The sequence below is a fragment of the Limulus polyphemus genome, unplaced genomic scaffold, assembly GCF_000517525.1.
Source record: "Limulus polyphemus unplaced genomic scaffold, Limulus_polyphemus-2.1.2 Scaffold3898, whole genome shotgun sequence".
Classification (NCBI taxonomy): Eukaryota; Metazoa; Arthropoda; class Merostomata; order Xiphosura; family Limulidae; genus Limulus; species Limulus polyphemus.
The window spans coordinates 75,588-81,887 of NW_013669508.1; the positions used below are offsets into that span (position 1 = coordinate 75,588).

General features: G+C 35.1%; 1 protein-coding gene across 2 annotated transcripts in view; it reads left to right on the forward strand.

Annotated features, from left to right (window-relative positions):
* The first annotated feature begins 2,669 nt into the window (after positions 1-2,669).
* Positions 2,670-6,300, forward strand: part of LOC106470241 — a 13,730-nt gene continuing 10,099 nt past the window's right edge. The window contains exons 1-2 of one of the 2 annotated variants that reach the window (XM_013930784.2): positions 2,670-2,723; positions 4,432-4,584. The gene's annotated coding sequence lies outside the window, so the exon portion shown is untranslated. The remainder of the gene's footprint in view (positions 2,724-4,431; positions 4,585-6,300) is intronic. The other variant, XM_022398844.1, reaches the window with a different exon arrangement.

Here is a 6,300-nt window from a genome sequence, read left to right on the forward strand (position 1 = left end):
CTTTTACCTACGAATAGTGGAACTGACCATCACATTATAACGCCCCCACAGCTGAAAGGGTGAGCATATTTGGTAGGACAGGGATTCAAACCCGCAACCCTCAGATTGCGAGTCAAGTGCCCTAACCACCTGGCCATGTCGGCCCCTCTCCAGTGGAAAAGTGGTAAACTTACGAAATTACAAAGCTAAAATCCGGGATTCGATTCCACAACGGTGGACACAGCAGATAACCCAATGCGGCTTTAATCTACAACAAATAAGCAAAGGTTTGCTTGCTTATTTTTGTGCCCACCGCGAGGGAATCGAAACCCGAATTTTAGCGTTGTAAGTCCCTAGGCTAGCTGCAGTCCCACTGGTGACATAAGCATTTTTACTGGAAAACATGAAGATCAACAAATCTTTCATTAAATCTTGATCAAGTAAATCGTACTATAGCAATCTTATATCTTAATCTTCAGTATCAATCTCTTAAGTAAATCTTAATATCAGGCTGAGAAAACATGGCAATGGATACGAAATACAACAATGCCATTCTTCTCAGGCTGCAGGTGCTACGCACGTGACTGTAGGCCACACTGATTTTAAAATAAGGCATATCGCATCCTTAAAAAAATCACCTGAATTGTCAGTGTAGGGTCACTGTCAATTTCTATACACGAGATAGTGCATGTGACACCCTATTTGAATGACCTCATTCCGTGACTAACTAAGGCGAAAGGAATTTAGTGGCAAGTTTGACCTACATACCAATATGTCGAGAAATAAAATATTCTAAATAAGACGATAGGAAAACATGTTATGACTCATACCACAAATGGAAGATGGGAGAGGAGAACCTTTTTTTTTTCAAGGTCATTTTTATGCCATAAAAGAATATTTTATTGTAGTACTGTTATTAACGTGACTTAACTTGTGCAAATATTATGGTTGTAACTTTCATAATTTTGAAAACGAACATATCTTATTTAAGTAATTTTAACACAGGTTAGCTGTACTTAGATGTTCTACCTAAACGGATGTGGCCTGCTGTGACCTTCAACGGATCATGTCTAGGAAGGAGCTGGTCAGGATTAGTGCAAGTGTGAACGTTTGTGACAGCATGTAGCCTGTACTCTTGGTAATTGCATTTTTACAGCGTTCGGCGTGCTGGACATATCCAGAGATAGAGACATTGGAACCTCTGATTTTTCTTTTTGAATAATTAGATTAGTCTCTTGAAGAGGGTGACATCGTATTTCAAGAAGTCATTGCACAAGTTACTTTTGAATAAAGTTGCAAACAAAGTTACTATTTAGTCAGAATCGCCATTATTTCCTAAGTCAGGGCTAACTTGGTGATAATCTAATTCAAGTAACAACGTTTTGACTTCCTTAGGTCATCATCAAATCAAGAGTGTTGTTACTCGTTTTTAAATAAAAGTTTTTAATATCCATACCAGCCGTCTCTACTATACATATATATCATCTAATTCGGTTGTGTCATGCCAGTTGCCTTATACAGAGAAAGTGACATTGCGTGTTATTTTAAATGATCAATAAAACGTTTTCTTTATTTAAAAGTGAAACAACTGCTTCAGTGTTGTTGAGCTGATTATTTAGAATCTCCTACTTTTGCAGACTTAAATACTTTTTTGAGAACGCTCAGCATATATCTAAATCTGTTCAAACGACATCGAACATACATTTTTTTTTCTCATAGACCGTTGAGCCGATGGCAGATCTTGCTCTGCCATCGTTTCTAATGCTGTTTCTTACGTCAAGGATGCAACCCACTTGACAGCCTTCCTTTTTTGAAAGGACGAGCATGTTCGGTGTGACGGGGGTTCGAACCCGCGACCCTCAGATTGCGAGTCGAGCCACCTGGCCATGCCGGGCCCGAACATACATTAGGGACACAACATATACAATCAGATCATTATCATTTCTCGAGTTACCATTCCTGCTAACATCCATATTTTATATTACATTACAACTTACAGATAATGGCTGGAGACGGCTTGAATGGATAATGAAGAAAACTTTAATATAACATTGGTACCTGATGATGACAAAACCTTGTCGAAACGTTGTACATTTGCTGTTATATTAAAGTTTTTCTTCATTACCCATTCAAGCCGTCTCCAGCCATTATTAGTCTCAAAGTGGGTTCCTCGTCATCGGACTTACAGATAAAATGAATTAGTCAACATAATGCACCTAAATATCAAGCTATCTAATAGTATACCAAGATAATAATTATGTAGCAGATTATAATATAGTTTTAACCCTTTTCCTCAATAATACTGCAGTTAATTTTTTCTCAGTATTAATTTGTACACAAATAAAATGACTTTATAGCTTTTAATTATGGCTATTGTTTGAAGTTAAGCACAAAGCTACACAATGGGCTATCTGTGCTCTGCCCACCACGAGTATCGAAACCCGGTTTCTAGCATTATAAGTCCGCAGACATAACGCTGTGCCACTGATGGGCGACTTTATAGCTAATTACAAAATATAGTAAAAAATGTAAATAAGAAATTGACTTACAACTTGAATACTAAATGAGATCACGAGAACACTTACTTAAACATTATTTACAGATATAATTTGAAAATATAGATACAGGCAATAATTTCAAATGAAAAAAAAACAATAAGGAAACTAACCTCCGACGGTTGTGCCCTCTAGGAATAAAGAGGTAAAACTAACACGAGCGTCGTGGAAGGGCGAGTGGGCACTGTTGTATGTAGAAATCTTTTTGAACAATATGAAATATTTTAAATTATTACGTTATTAATCCGTAGTGTATTTTTTAGCCTACTAATCATAGTAATGGCATTACCATTAGGATAGAAACATTTCATGATGAGCCTATTTCATATTTTGGTTCGAGAACGCAGCATAGTACAAACTTGACCTTGACTGAGACATATGCGTTTACTAATAAAAATCTGTTTCTATGGTTATAGCTTTTTCTGTTTTATGTTCTTTATGAGCAAAATGGTAAATATATATATATATTTAAGTTTTAACGCAGAACTAGAGACTTAATTTTGACCTAGAATGTAAAATGTGTAGCACACAACCTGCGATAAGTTTCTCTGTATTTCATTATTTGGCCGCCGTCACCAGATTGTGTTTGATTGTAATTTGTAGTGTTACTGTTAAGGCTTAAGGAATACACCTATTTCAGTCTTTTATTGTTAAGACTTTACAGTTGAAGTTGAAACTAATAGTAATAGTTAATATGTAGTACCAGTAGTCCTTCGTCCGGCAGTTATTTTGATGTAAAATTAATTAATTCGAACGAAATAATCATCAAGAGTGTTCGAAGATTAAGTAGTATTCACTTGCAGATTCAAATATATCACTTAGCCAGAAATAAATCACGTAGCCGCGATATACAGGTTCAGCAAATCTTATACAGAGTAATAACCCTAAACTATTAACTTTACACCAAAATAACTGCCATAGACATAAATTAGTGATAGCTTTTCACCTGACTTAAGTGTACCCACAGCTTATGTTCCACAAGTATCTGTATCACCTCTCAAAATGGACTAACATCACACCAGGGGGCTTAACGCAGGGTCAAGCTACCACCGAGTATCCGTGGTAAAAATGTGACCTTTCTGTAAGAAAGGGGGTTAGTGTAAGTTTAGACCTTTCTACATCCGGTTTGTTAGGAAGACGTTAACTACACATAAAACACCTGCTTGAAAATTTAGTTGGGAAGGGCAGACAAACATAAAGTTTGTTTTCTCTTCCTTCAAATTAAATTACTGCCACGGTTAGTTTTTGTTTTGTTTTTAGAAAAGCGACATGAATAAAAGATATATTCTACACTGAGTTCCACAGTTGTTAAAATAAACCAAAGTTTATTAGTATACAATGAATAGTAAAAACGAAATTGTCCTCAGTTTTAAAATACAATAAAACATTCACTAAGTAATTTACTGTATAAGGATAAAAGCCTTGAGTCATACATAATACATACTCGTGTATGGAAACATATTATGCTAATATGATAATAAATTGATAAAAAAATATTTATAAGCATAATAATGAAGTGGGGAAACGTCCTACATGTTTCGACAAAACACTGGTCTTACTTCATTGGGAGTACATTATACAGTAGGTTTCTATGTGAATGTTTTAGATTTTGAGACTGGGGACAATTATTTTTAAATATTTATCATGTGCTAATAAACATTGGTCTCTGTGGTATTTAAAATTTTCACGAGTTTCATTTAAACTTGAATATTTTAAAATAGCTGTAGAGGGGTTTGATATTAATATCTGTCAACATTTAGTATTAGTGTGTTTACTTTTTAATCGTAATAAGATGATATCAGCATATTCTACTGACAAAGGCCTTATCTTGTGTAAGGGTCCCCCCCCCCTCCAAAAAAAAAAGGTGTTTGCTAACGTGTCTTTGTTTATTGACTAGCGTCTGTGTGCTGGTGCTACTTAAGAACGTAATTATGAAAAGCATGCAGATGGAGCTAACCCAGACACTGGACCTTAGACAAGACAGTAGGGGTGAGGCAAGAGTCTGGGAGTGTCTGAGGACAAAGAACATCATTTCACAGACAAAGAGTTGGTAATTATTTTAAAATATATGTATATTCAGTTTAAAAAAAAGAAACTTTGACATGTCACATCAGTTTCAACGAGTAGAGAGTAATGTGGTCAGTCTTAAGTTTCTCTGTTTTGTTAATTATGTTGCAGGTCCAGCCATTGATAGTAAGTAGTGAACAGGTTTTTGAAAATATTTGCTTATTTGGTTAAAACAAGCCCAAGTTTACTATAGCGAAACTCTACTGTGCTTCAGAAGTTTAAGATCTTCGAATGTTGGATAAATTTGAATTTTTGATAAAATTAATCACACTACAATTGTCAGCTAATAAATTACTGACAAAAGTGAAATAGAAAGGATTGAGTTCTTGAAAGACTGACTATCTGAACTGAGGTAAAAATTAATTATTGTAAAACAATCAGTATGTAACAAAACTACTACTTTTGAACTGTTTAGAATTTTGGGATGTGAAAGAAACATACTTTTGTATCTTCACAAGTGTTTATAGGGTTTTCCTTTTGGCTAGGTTATGCTAAATGTTGAAATAGAAGGTTGAAGGCCAAAGGTAGAAATTTTCCAGATACGTTTACTGTGCCAACTGTAAAATTTGACCTTTAGTGTGTGTGTGTGTCAGTTGGGAAGTGTTCATATATAGAAAATGTTAAACATAAGATGAAACAAAGTATAAAGTTGAATTTTAATTTATTTTTATTAATATACTAAATATTACCAATTCCTAAAACCACATACATAATAAAATCTGATCATGGATTGAAGAGGAAGGAACTGAACAAATAATTATTCTGAAACAGTCAAAGTTCTGTTTCCTGCAAGTGTGTTTGTACGAAGGAAAGGTTTTAACGTAAACATAACGATGGTTTTGTTTGTTTGAGGACAATCTGCACAAATTGGCCCTAATTTTGAACTGATAGAGAGAAGGTAGCTAATAAACACCATTCATCGCCAATTCTTGGGCTGATCTATTGAATAGTTGGATTTGACTGTTAATCATCTAACGCACCTGTGGCCCCCAAATTGCGAACCGTGGTTTTTCGGCAACGGGACGAGAACTTTGGACCTTCAGGTTCACGCTAACCATTAGCTCAAGCCTGACCCTTATCTATAGAAATTATATTTTCCACCTCCGTCATGCCTTGTGTCATAATATAACGACTGATTAGCCGTGTCGTTAGAAATAATGTCGCCTCTGTTCAGGATACGCTGACTTGAAACTTATTCAACGTAAGTTGAAACAAAACACGTGAGTTCTCGCCTCGAGCGGTCAAATATTTCTCTTGATTCAGCGTAGGATCAAGCGTCCTTGTCTTTCTTATAACTATAGTCATGGACTTGTCAGAGAATTTTCTGGGCTCATTAGTTCAGTCAAATATAAGAAATAATCACACATATAACAGTTTCCACTTTATAGCAGTCAGTGAGCTTTATTTCTGGGCATTTTCCTGGTGATACTATATACGAAATTTAAGTTCCAGCGGTGTGAAACATGGGCTGTTACACAATAAAAAAAAAGAGAGTACTTTTGGATTAGTTCGAAAATATGGGTGATTTATACGTTACATTTTTATTGTTTGTCGTTCTTCAAATGATGAAGAATAGGAGGTGATTTATACGTTACATTTTTATTGTTTGTCTTCTTCAAATGATGAAGAATAGGAGGTGATTTAATCGTTACATTTTTATTGTTTGTCTTCTTCAAATGATGAAGAATAGGAGGTGATT